Source organism: Phoca vitulina, unplaced genomic scaffold, assembly GCF_004348235.1.
Source record: "Phoca vitulina isolate PV1807 unplaced genomic scaffold, GSC_HSeal_1.0 scaffold18, whole genome shotgun sequence".
In the NCBI taxonomy this organism is placed as follows: Eukaryota; Metazoa; Chordata; class Mammalia; order Carnivora; family Phocidae; genus Phoca; species Phoca vitulina.
Window position 1 is genome coordinate 10,953,200 of NW_022589721.1, and position 13,692 is coordinate 10,966,891.

Here is a 13,692-nt window from a genome sequence, read left to right on the forward strand (position 1 = left end):
GTTTATTTCACCAACTTAAATATGTCCAGTATATAATAATGGATCAAAAATAGGATACTTGCATTGTTAATTTTCATCTAGAAAGAGGTGAATGGAGAAAGCCCTATTCCACATAATTTCTTGTTTCCAAATCCATGTTTTCTAGTTATTGGGATGACCTCATGTTGATTTAGTGCACATACCATGACTAATAGGATGGGCTATATACTTTGCAACATATGGAACCCGGGTGTTACTAGGGAGAGTAAAGCCTCTTTTGAAGTAAATAAATAAATACAGAAAATGAAAATCATCAGAGACATTATGGGCACGCTTAAAAGTTTAATAAAGCAAATAGATAAAAGTGGTTTTTTGGCAAAATACTGAAAACAGAAGAAGATTTCGTGTAAAGAAGATATTATGTAACTTTTATTGGTAATAATAAAGAAAAGAATTGGATAAATGGAACTGGAAACTATACAAACATGTAATAAGACTATGAATAAACTTCTGAATTACTAATATGTGGAAGGAAGGAATTCAACAGCACCGCTAAGCATAAGCCCTCATTCAGATTGCTGCAGTATGAGATCTCTGATGAAGTTTCTGCCTTGGGTAAAAAAGAGGAACTTCTATAGAGCTTTAGCAAAGGTTCAGCTGGTATCAGGAATAGTTGGTCAAAAATGGTTTTAGGAAGGGGTGCCTGGGTAGCTCAGTTGGTTAAGCAACTTAACCTTTGGCTCAGGTCATGATCTCAGGGTCCTGGGATCGAGCCCCACATGGGGCTCCTGCTCAGCAGGGAGTCTGCTTTTCCCTCTGTGCTCTCCTTCTCTCTCTCAAATAAATAAATAAAATCTTTAAAAAATGATGTTAGGAAGAGGAAGAATTTTTCTTCAATTATGAACAATTGTTTCTGCAATTTGATTTTATTGAGAGATTTGAGGCAGAGTATTTGTAAGAGGTAGCGTCATGTGCAAGAGGGGTGGGGAGGAGCAGCTTCAGAGGCCAAGGGAATGTGAGAGCCACAGTGGATATCTCTTCTGGTTAATAGGGAGATTAAGTCTCATCGCTCAACTGCACCAAGGTCTGTTCAGAATTCCAGATCTGCTGCTGATGGCAGTCTAGAAAAAAACTTTCTTTATCCTCTTGATTTACCCAGAGAATCAAGATTAGAAGAAAAACTTTAAAATCTCATTTTAACAATAAAAATTCTTAGGGCAACATAGTGCGAAAATCATGTCCTTAAAAACCAAGTTAAAAAATAAAAAGACAAAAAAGAGTGTAGAATTAGTGATTTCTGTCTTTTGGGAGTCTTAATCCAAATGTCTAGGTCAGAGCTATAATATCAACAGTCTGCTGCTTGATCTAAGGTTTGATCTAGTTGTCAGGCCCCATGTAGATATTGTGGAGGTGCACATACCATGACTAGTAGGATTGGCTATATACTTTGTAATATATGGAACTCCAACCATACTAGGGGGAAGAAATTAAGAAAATGCTGACCTGATGTTGATAGCTTCTAGAGAAACTTGAGATATTTTCAGTTTTAGATCTCCTATTGGCATAGAAATCCAGGAGGTGGTTGTATGGGTATCTTTTTAACTGGAAAACTTAAATGCAAAGATTGATTTCCTCGAGTTCCATTGAACTGTCTTTGGTTAATAGTACATGATAAATGTCTTTCAGTGAGGTTCAGTATGGGTCTTACTTGCTGTTATAGCCAGTAAACCAGGACTCTGGGCCAAAGGTCATGCCAGGATTCCTGTGATTTATCCTAGGGAGAAGCCACTGGGACATGCTGATGATACGGTTGGGGATACTATATTAAATGCCTACTGATTTATCCATATTTAGCCATATTTGAAACAGCAGAATCAAAGAGGGTGAAATCCTCAGTTGCATGGTCAGTTCACATGGTGGTAATCTGTGATGTTTCTGTTGGAGTGGATCTGAAGGTTTTGAGAGCCTGGGACAAGGCAACTGAAGTTCCCTGTTTAGTCTTTTAAGTTTCAGCTTCAGTGGGTCATATACTCACTCTGTTTTCTCTGAGGACTTGAGATAATAGAGACAGAGGTACTTCTGGGTTAAAGGCAGAGCTTCATAGAATTTCTTTATTATTTTTTTTTAAAAATTGGATTCCTTTCTCAGTATACAAACGAATACATATTTCTCAATATTTCCATTGTCAGAACAGTTGCTTTAGGCAGGAAAACACCTTTTGCCAACCAGAAAACAAGTATACTGATACTGAAATTGAACAACATAAGGAAGATTGTATCTGAATAAACCCATTTTAGATATTCAGAAGGCCTACAGGCTTTAATTCCTGTCCATGTCCAACCTGTATAGTTTTCCTGGGACTGTGTGCTTGAAAGGTGAGAACTGCCCCAAGACATTCTTTGTACTCTTATTGAAATTTTCCCACCGATGCTCATTTATGATGATCCTCAATTATTTTTCTTTCCACAGCAGAAAGGAAGTAACATTGAGAGACATTGTCTAAGCATTTTAGGGTAGACTGAGTAGTAGTCTTGTTGCCACCAAAGACCATCTGGTTGAAACAGGCAATCTGATCTTTTCCTGGGTGGTACTGGAGAATCAAGTGCTTGAGATTAGAGTTGACTCCAAACTCAATGCCAATAGTCTTGGGCCTTGATTTTTGAACTTTGTGGAAAGCATGAAGCTTGTATAGCATAATAATCATCTTAAGGAACACCTTTTGCTTATTGAGTCTGCTTTATAGTATGTGCCTCCCACTTATTACAGCCAATGCCTTTGGAGGAAGCAGCTAGTAGGGTTTTACATAATTGCGATATTTGATAGAGGTAGCAGCTGCAATGGAGAGGCTGTGTTGCTTCTAAAGTATAGCAAAATCATTATCTACTTGAAGGGATTATCTGATATCTGTATAGACATTTCCTCTCTCTCAGTTAACTCTGTAGTTAACTGATGGTCTCAATAAAGGCTACAGTCTGACAAACCACTGAAGATTTGGCCCTCAGAAGGCTGGATTCAAGCAATTTGAGTTGGTTGTGTTTCCAAATCCAGATTAAAAACCTCCATGTTCAAATTTCAAATAGAAGCTATTGTCAAAAGAGATTTCAGGGAGGTTGAAGCCAAAAATATTCCTCATGAGTGCATGAATATCCCAAGGTGTACTATCCACTGACAGGGGAAAAGGATCTGTAGGGTTTAGAATCTTACAGCAATGGATGCGAATATGTATAGGGAAGAGAAGAAGGACTTTGTAGGAGTTCAGTCTAGTAGGAGAAAAATGTCTGAATGGTGTGAGGGAGTAGAGGTTACGTGGAGATGTTACGATTTTAGTTATCAGAAGTCTCAGTTAACTTGGAGTTTGTTGCAGTTGTGCGTAAATAAGAGGAGAGTGCTACAGGATCGGTAAACAATGGGTCTGTGATTTGTATTGTTCTGATGAGATAATACACAAAATCTTATCATGATCTTTCATGTACAAATAGAAAGTTTCATGGCAATGTGGAAGCTCATGAGTAAGGGGATTTTAAAAGGGCGTGTTTATATTACAGAATACAAACTGTCCAGGGCAAGATATAATTTGTGACCGTCTTTGTCAGGTCACATTTTGGGCTAGCTAATTCAAAAAAGTTAGGAATCCAATGTCAGCAGTATCCTATGACCAGTATCCTAACAGTATTTGACTGAAGAATTCTCTAAGGAGCCTGTGGTAATTAGCCAGAAAATTCAAGAATAACATTTAATCTTTGAAAAAGAAACACTCTAATATGTGTGGCAGGGGAGACATAGACAGTGTCTATGGGTGGCAGTCCTTCAATAGTCTTTTTTTAAAATGAGCACGGGGCCAGTTTCAGCAAAGGAATATCCAGATCAGCTGAGATCCTTAAGGGTTCATGGTCCCTCGTACGTACCGTACATACCTTCTTTCTTGGGCCCAGATGCTATTACGGTCAGATTTAAATTCTCAGACATTGGTAGGAGAGACATTGGTAGGAAAGACATCAGATAGAAAATACTCAGTTTGAAACATTATTAAACTACAGTCTGAGAATTATTTTCCTGAGTGTTTCAGAAGGAGGCCTTGTAGTCCATATTTAATAGTAGTATGCTGTATGCAAAATGGATCTATGCTAAAAACATTCTGCTAACAGCAAAGCCCAGAGAGGCAGGAAGTGCCTGAGACAAATTCAAAGTCTGAGGGTCATTTGAGATTCTTACTTGTAAAATCTGTTTGCTACTCCAAGGACAAATGATGGGAAAAGCAATAAGGCTTATGGTAGAGAGGCTAGACAGAGTATCAAATAGAAACAGAACATTTTGTATTTGCAGTTGCATTGAAATGTTTCCATTTTTATTAAGGGAAATTGTGGGCTGACCAGAGCAACTAATTCCTCAGAGAGGTGTTATTCTGTCAGACAAAGTTTGTCCTTTGTCTACTTAGAGTCTGTCTTTCAAGTGAAGGCAGAATAATTATTCTTTCAGTGACCATTGCCTGTACAAAAACTATAGGTATATTTGTCTGTCCTGATTTAGACATGAGCATGTGTTCATGTAAATGCTTAATCAGAAGAGCTATTAATTGGAGTCTAATGTTTCCTTCTTTCTAAATCAAAGTATGTTTGAAGTGCACAGCAATCTCTTGATGTTTCAGGATTAAGACCATCCCCAAAGAGAGTGGATAGGCCAGTAGTAATATTTTCTCCCTGAATAAGAATGGAATATTCTCTGAAGGTAGAAGTGAAATAGTCTTTAAAATCTGGGCTTTTACATTTCTCCCCTTTACAGCATTGGATATTGATCAATCAGTATTGACAGCAAAAATCTCAGCATCAGATACTAAGAGGTTATCTTCTACTTTTATACTTTTTCTATCCATCCCTGGTCAAACTTTGGTACATATATTTAATTTCATTTGGGTCTCAATCCATCGTGTCTTCCTTAACCAGTTGTTTTTTTTTTTTTCATAATTCTTGTGCCTAAAAGATGATGGGTTCAACTTAAGACTTGTTACAAGCCACTAGAAAAATCCTGTATTTTGTGAACTTTCATTCCTCCTCATGAGGGTTTGGAAAGTTCTCAACTAAATTATACAAATATAATTTTAACCAAGCTTTAATGTCATAAGACAAGCAAGGTAGGTCTCATGTCTGTCCACAGTATAAGATATCAAGAAGAAATGCTGCCCAGTGAGAGGGTGTGGTAGAGGAAGGAGGAGAGGGTCCATGAAAGTACTGAAGATACAAAGCCATGGTGTAGGAGACAGAATTCTAGATGGTCCACATGACCTCCTGATGTTACTTTGGAGATTACATTATTTTACATGACAAAAGGGGTTTTGCAGATGTAATTGAGGTTGCTGATCAGTTGACTTTAAGATAGGGAGAGTGTTAGGGTGGGCCTATCCTAATTATATGAGCCTTTGAAAATAGATAATGCTCTTCGACTAGTGACAAAAAAGGCAATCAGAGACATCTGAAGCTTGAGAGAGAATGGATGTACTATTGCTGGTGGGTTGGAGATGGAAGGCACTTTGAGAAATGAATGTAGGTGGACTGTGGAAGCCAGTGAGGAAATGGGGACCTCATTCCTCTGACTGTAAGGAACAAATTCTTCTAGTAGCCACAGTGAGCTTCCAAATTAAAGTGCAGCCTGGCAGACCACTTGACTTTGGCCTTGTGAGATCATAAACAGAGGACCCAAAGGAGCTCACCTGGATTTCTTACCTACAGATCAATGAGGTAATAAATGGATGTTGTATTAAATTGATAAGTGTGTGGTATTTTGTTATGCAGAAATAGAATATTAATATGAATGGAGAAGAAGAAGTCAAGGTATAAGGGGCATGATGGATGGCCAGTCTGGAGTTGAGTCAGAAGAAAGAAAGGAGAATTTGAGTTTTGATTTTAGATTCTTCATATTTTTGTTAGCTTTTTAAAAGGAGTCTTTCAGGGATGAAATTTCAGAATTTTCCTGTAGTTTAGAAGCCTCTTCATATCAATAAATAATTATGCTGTCCATGGAATAGTTGTAGTCTTTGAACCCTTTAAATCTAAGATGTGACATAGGTGAATTACTTTAATTTCAAGTTCCCCAAGTGGCCACTGAAATTTTAAATCGTTGTTGGTAAAATCCTATAAGAGCTTCAGTATTTAGTGCTGTGGCATCATAACATTTGTACATGTAAGATGCTGGACACTGAATGGGAGTTTCATTGACTGACTGTTGATCGTCGATACTAAAATAAAAAGAACAAAAAAGAGATAGATAAAAAGACTCCATTAATCTCAGTTCAACATCTTACTTCATCCATAACAAGTCCTGAATAGTGAAAACGATTTACATCAAGAGGCCTACCCCAAGAACTCTAAAGAGAAAGAGTCAAGTTTAGGTGGTATTCCACAGAAGGATGTAGAGCACTGGTTAGAAGCAAGATCTGAGAAAGAAAGATAACAAAAGTATAGGTCCTGTGCACTTTAGCTTTGAAGAAATCACCTTGGCATAGAAGCAGCAGATCCAGCCCCCTCCAAGTCACACCAAAAACTGTAGAAGCAACATTAACTGGAGCCCTTCTAGGCATCAGCTTTAGTCCCAAATGCCATGGCCTGACCACAACCCGGAAAGATTGGCCTACCTTAGGGAAGAAAGGTAGACTTTAGCCAGAGGGAGCAGCTGAAGCTCAGCCAGTTTCCATAATAGTTGTTCAAAAATCCTCTTCATAAGGGGGATGGATTGTTTTTGCATTTGAGCAGCTGTCTTTTTGGCCATTTGGGTTTAGCAAATGGTGGAAGGTGCTCGGGAGGAATAGTTGTGGGGCCCAAGGTTATCCAAGAGTCATGCTGGAAATGTTTAAAGCTGTCAGGATCTTTCACAAATAAAAAATTCATACATATTCCAGGGAGAAAATTAAATGAATAATTTACAAAAAATATGTATCACAAGCACACTGACAAATACCAAACCTATCTGTTTCTCTCTTTTTGTCTCTTTCAGATATGTGAATAAACTAATATTTGGAATAAAGTTCATGAAATATTGAGGTTAATGATTTTGGCTTAGGTTAATGTGAGACCAATTTGTCATTTTTTTGCTTAGTTCCTATGTGATTAGAGGGTTGTTTTTTTTTAATTACTAAGTATTGATCACTATTAGCAATAATATTAAAAGTATATTGATAGACATATTTTATAAAATGATTTAGTCAATAAGTGATGCTTAAATTATGTTATTTTGATTTTAGTTGTTCTTGTTAACTTTATCACGTTTATGCATTTTAAAATATTATTTCATTTACATTTTTTGGCCTTTATTTCTACATTCTTTTAATGAAATCTTTTCCATCTGTGCTGTTGACAATAATGGAAAGTTAGAATTTTAGTTTTTCATACATAGAGATTGCATGGAAATATGCAGAGCTTCTAAAATTGGCATACATCTTACATATATTATAAGAGCACATATAACAATATAATCCCATATTCTATTTCTGGGGGAAAATAGCAATATAGTCATAGGCTTCCCTGCGATAACAATGGGAACTCTGATGTCCACAGTCATGGGGAATTAAAATGCCTAAAAAGAAACATAATTTTTACCCTTAAAGATAGATTTCCTCTAATGAGTACTGGTCCAATCTGAAGAATGCATCTGAGTGTTGAATGTCTATTTAATGACAGTGAATGAGGAATGAGTAACTAGTTATAAAATATATTTAAAAAGCTATATAGCAATGTTATGAATAGTTTCTGGTAGAGTAAAATTATCGATTTTCAAAAATCTCCTTTTTAACTGGATTTTATAATTTTATATAAAAAAAGGCATTGTTTTCATAAAAGTAGTAAAATAAATAGCAAATAAAATGAAAATAAGGATTTGAATTTTTATAAATAGTTTATTTTCTGAATACCTGAAAAGCCAAATGTGCCTTCTCATCACTTTTGTTGAAAATCAGTTTGCTCTAAATAATTTTCTTTGTTAAACTCTCATATTTCATAGATTTTTTTTTACTCACTCAGAGTTTTCAGAACCTTTAGGATAATAAAGGGTGGCGAAAATAAACGTTTTGTTGAAAATGAAAGCAAAGGAAATAAAAATAGCATGAAATTTACAAAAATTTAAAAAAAAATGAGCATGGTACTTAAAGATGAATGAAGAGAGAGGCATCTGGGTAGAGCATTGGGTTGAGTGTCCACCTCTTGGTTTCAACTCAGTTCTAATCTCAGTGTTGGGAGATCAAGCCCCATATTGGGCTCTGCACTCAGAGTGGGAGTCTGCTTATGCTTCTCTCTCCCTCTCCCTCTCCCTCTGCCTCCCCTCCCACACACACTCTCTCTCTTTCTGTTTCTCTCTCTCAAATAAATAAAATAAATCTTAAAAAAAGATAAAGAGTTATGAAATCATTCCATGCTAAACACCCCCCCACACACACATACACTCACACAAAAATACACACACACATTTAAAGAAAAAAATCATATATTTTACCAAATTGTCCTAGTTACTAAGTTGGTATTTTTACTCAATTTTAAAAATTAAAAACATGGCAAGCCAATTTTTTAAACCAAACTATAGCTTAATGAAACATTTAACATGTTAATTATTTCTAGTAGTGTTACTTTCCTTCCAAGCACTTAATATTTGTTTAAGATCTGGTACCAGCCATCTTAGTTTCTACATGAATAATTTAACATTAATTCAATATCAGTAGGCTCAAAACTGACTAAATAATATATTAGCAACATTTCATGCTATCACTTCTACAACAGCATACTGCAGATAAAGTTAAGGCAAGAAACACACTTGGATAGAGAAATTCATAATAAAGAAGTTTTTGGATTTTTTTAAAAGATTTTATTTACTTATTTGAGAGAGAGACACAAGGGGAGCACAAGCTAGGGGAGTGGCAGAGGGACAAGCAGAATCCCCACTGAGCACAGAGCCTGTTGTGGGGCTCGATCCCAGGACCCCAAGATCTTGACCTAAGCAGAAATGAAGAGCCTGTGGCTTAACTGACTGAGCCACTCAGGTGCCCCAAGAATATTTGGATTTTCCTTTGATTTTATTTATTTATTTTTTAAAGATTTATTTATTTATTTGACAGAGAGAGACACAGCGAGAGAGGGAACACAAGCAGGGGAGTGGGAGAGGGAGAAGCAGACTTCCCGCTGAGCTGGGAGCCCAATGCGGGGCTCCATCCCAGGACCCTGGGATCATCTGAGCCGAAGGCAGATGCTTAATGACTGAGCCACTCAGGCGCCCCTTTGCTTTGATTTTAATGCCCTTTCATTTTCAGTAAATTACCCACCCAAACTACTTGTTCCCATAGAGTTTGTAAATCGTGTAAGATTCTCCATTGGTGAATTCTTGACTCATAAAATAGGACACTTTCTGATTTCTCTATTAATATCATTCAGATTATTAAATGTGTTTTGGAAGTTACCTTTCCTAGTTTTCTTTTTTGACTTAAAAAGTTTCATCTTAGTGAGCTCTATTCTTAAACTAATGTCAAAATAAGAAAGGCTTTAATGAATGATTATATAACTTTTTGGAAGAAAAGAAACAGTGCGATACTGGGTCATTTTTTTTCCCATTACAAGAGAGCCCTTATCATCTCTGATAAGTGGGACAGAGACTACCTTGGATAATCAAAAACTTACTTAATAAGAAATGACTAGGCTGCCCATTCTCTAGAGAGCTGAAGATACATGATGACAATTGGTATCAGGGATACTTCAGAGAATATTGTAGTTTAAGGGGCTACTTACATGTTATCAAAACTAAAGGAAGAATATCAGAAGTGGGATGTGTCACATATAATGTCTTTGTTGGTACCAACTTTCAAAAATGTGAACAATCCAAAAGCTTGTTCAGACAAATTATTTCTAGCATATTTTCCATCATTCATAGACTTTTATGCAAATAGTCCTTACTGGAGTGTCACATATTTTCACATACCTTTTTATCATCACAAGCATTTAGGTCTGATATAAACATAGGTGTCCCCAACGTAAAGCTGTGGATATGAAACAGAGAGACAAATTGCTGCAATGTCACTCTACCCACCACAAACAAACAAAAAGCTTGACTTCAAAAGCAGGCTTTTGCTTCTAGGTCTAATAGTTTTAAAAATAATTTATATGCCTCTCAGTCTTCCTTTAACTGTCTGAAAATGACCCAGATCTCTTCATTTCTTTTAATCTGGCCCTAAATCGTACTGTGGCTGGTATCCTCATCAGTAAGGAACTGCAGAGCTCTTTTTTGTTTTTTGTTGTTTTTTCTCCTACTCTTTGAAAGTACTGCTCATTAGCCACTTATCCACACTTAAAGATCTTAATTATAGCTTTTTTTATGTAAAACAACTTATGCAAGTATACACAACCAAACAAGGCATTCAAAAACATTCTTATGAGCAAATTGATATGCCAGTCACACAAGATTTTGTATTATCTTTTGAGTAACTAAAATCTTTGTAGGGGTATTTATAATGTTTGCCTTAATGGTTCTTCCTAGGCAGTAAAAATGTCAACTATGGATGGTTTATTTGCAGCTGAAAATATGCACCCACCCACCCACCAGTCCTTGTCACTTCCAGAAAAAAAAGCTGACTTACTTAATGCCACGCCAGGTTTTTCCTAGAGAAGTGATTTTAAAAGTGGTCTTTGGTTGTCTTACAACTGCACGGTAGTACCAAGGAGACTTCTTTGGGGTGGGACATTGAACAAAGTTCTTTGTCTTCAATAGAGCATTTTCACTTTGTTCTACTTAAATTATGTGATGTTATTGGGAGGAGAGAAAAATTCTACTGCTAAAATAAAATTTGGAAAATAAAGCATTATACCATAGCATGGAAAGGAAGACAAGATGGTGAATCAAACTTTATATTAATTCTCCAAACATGTGGATGTCATTTCTTCCTCTTTTTTTTTTCTTTAGGCTTCATCAGTTTATTTCTATAATCAGAATAAAAATGTATTATTTTAAGTGTCTTTAAAACAATATTTAATATAAAATATGTAGTTTTCATGTGAGTGCACCAGAAGTAAATTTTTAAAACATATCTGCATTATAACTGAAGAAATAGAAACATTGATATTACCTTCTTCAAAATCATGTGCTTCAAATTTGTTTATGTGAAATTAAATCTAGCTAATTCATTTAAAAATAAATGAATAAAATTAATTGTGTGCCTGCTATTTGCAAGGAAGTGAGCTGGAGCCCCTGTTGTAAAGAAACATCAATGGTAAGAAGCTGTTTCTACCATTTAGGACCCTACATTTTAATGGAAGTCACCATCATTTTGTAAAATATAAAATCAGATTAACATTACTCAATTATCATATGGTTTCACTTATTTGTGGAACATAAGGAATAGCATGGAGGGCATTAGGTGAAGGAAGGGAAAAATGAAGGGGGGGAAATAGGAAGGAGAGATGAACCATGAGAGACTATGGACTCTGAGAAACAAACTGAGGATTCTAGAGGGGAGGGGTGGGGGGATGGGTTAGCCTGGTGATGGGTATTAAAGAGGGCACATATTGCATGGAGCACTGGGTGTTGTACGAAAGCAATGAATCGTGGATCACTGCATCGAAAACTGGTGATGTATTGTATGGTGACTAACATAACATAATAAAATAAAATTTAAAAAAAGATTACTCAAAGAGAAATGTGAATGATTTAATTTGTTTTGATTAATCTCCATGAAGGCAGGGACACTGTAAAGTTGTATTTTGTACTACCGTGTGATTGGCAAATAGTTAAGTACTCAGAAATGCCAGCTGAATGAATGTGTGTTATTTTTAGATATAAAACGTTAATGGCAAATTAGCAGAATGACTGGAGTAGAAAGTAGATGCAAGAAGGCTATTTGTCGGAGCTTACTGCAGGGAGAAATGGTCTCTGGTACAGGAAAATGGCAAAGGGAAGGAAAAGAGAAGGAATTTAAGAGTATTTCCAGATGCAAAGCCAACCGTGTGTAGCAAGTCACTGGCTGTGGGTTCAGTGAAGCTTGGCTCTGAGTTGGATTTCAAACCAAAGAACTGGAAGAGTTATCTGTTACATGGAGAAGAAGCCAGAGGATGAAAAGTTGAATGCACTATGGGGAGAATAAGGTTATGGAGAAAATGAAAGCTGGATAAAATCAGGAGAGCAAATGCATGCATTATCCAAAGGAACCAGTTGAGAAATTTCTTAATAAGTCAGTTATCCAATCCGAAAAGAAGGAACAAGTTTGGAGAAACAAGTCATAGAATGCTTCAGTCCTCTTATATATACATAAGTAGACATTTTTAAATGTTAAAGTACATGTAGAATGGTTCTATGGAGACGGTTATATTATAAGTGAAACAATGAAGGCACACGTGCTGTATTATCTCATCAGATCTGATCATTTAATAATTATTATTGGCTACTTCAATACGGGAAGACTGCATTAATAAATAAAAGACAAGGAAATAGTATGTCCATGATCCTTTCTCTCTCTATTTATATCTCTTTCTCTCACTCTTTTTTGTTATTTAGTGTAAATAGAGCTTTCCAAAATCTAGTGAACACTGGTATTTTCCCTATAGGGGAGTAATTTCTAAGACATTTTGTTTGTAATTGTGCCTGTGATTTACAAAGATTATTATTTTTCTTATATCAGTCACGTCTTCTTCTAATTTCAAAATCTGTAATAAGATAAAATATTCCTATGATATATTGCATTTTCTTAAATCATGTCCAACATTTTACATACTACAAGAGAATGATATATAAAGTAAGATGGTTCTAAGTAACAGAAATCTGTTTTCAAACACTTAAAAAGTCTCTTAATTTTTAAAAATTTTTTGAAATAATTTTTATTATTGTAAGACCGAAAAAGAGAGGAGATAAAATGAGATATAAACCAAGTTATGATGAAATAGAGGAGAAATAGATAAAGAAATACATTGTTAATTAATAAGGGCAATGTTAGGAATAAGTGCTAAAAAGAAGCATAATACCCATCAATTGTGGTATGAATATTAGAGAAGAAAGAAACTAGAAAATTATATTTACAGCTTCTATTTTATTTTTAATTTTGGACAGAAAGGAGTGAGGGAATAAGATTAATATTTATAAGAGTGGATGAGTAAAACTGTTAAGAGTAAATTTTAAGAGTAAAAATGGCATAAAATAAGCATTTTTAAATTCGCCAGATCCCTATATAGGATTCTGTTATTGCCTGTATCCCTCTCTCTTTTTTGTTATTGTGTTGTTAATACAGTTTTTCTTTGCTTTTGTTTTATCTTATTTGAAAATATCATTAACCTATCAGTAGGATTAAAGTGGTTCTAACAATGAAAACTGATATTTAACTCTTTTGGTGAATTTCTAATTGGTTTTAATCATTTAATTTAAAATTAAAGCATGAATAAGATCAGAATACATGACGATTTCATGCTCCTGTGCAAGTTGAAGAAACCATTACTTAAAACATCCCCTTATCCTCTCACTTTCGTCATCCCTTCAGTATCTCTTACTGGTTCTTCTAATTATTTTATTTGTCCAGAATAAATAATAAATAAGTTATCATGCTTTCTCTGTATTCACTGTATTTGAACTATTCTGCTTTACAATACCATTGTTTCTGTTATTTCTTAATATCTGTTAAACCATTTTTTCCTACATAATCAATCCAAATATTCCTCATTATATTTGATCACTTTATGGGAAAAAAGATATATGGTATTATGGCAGATT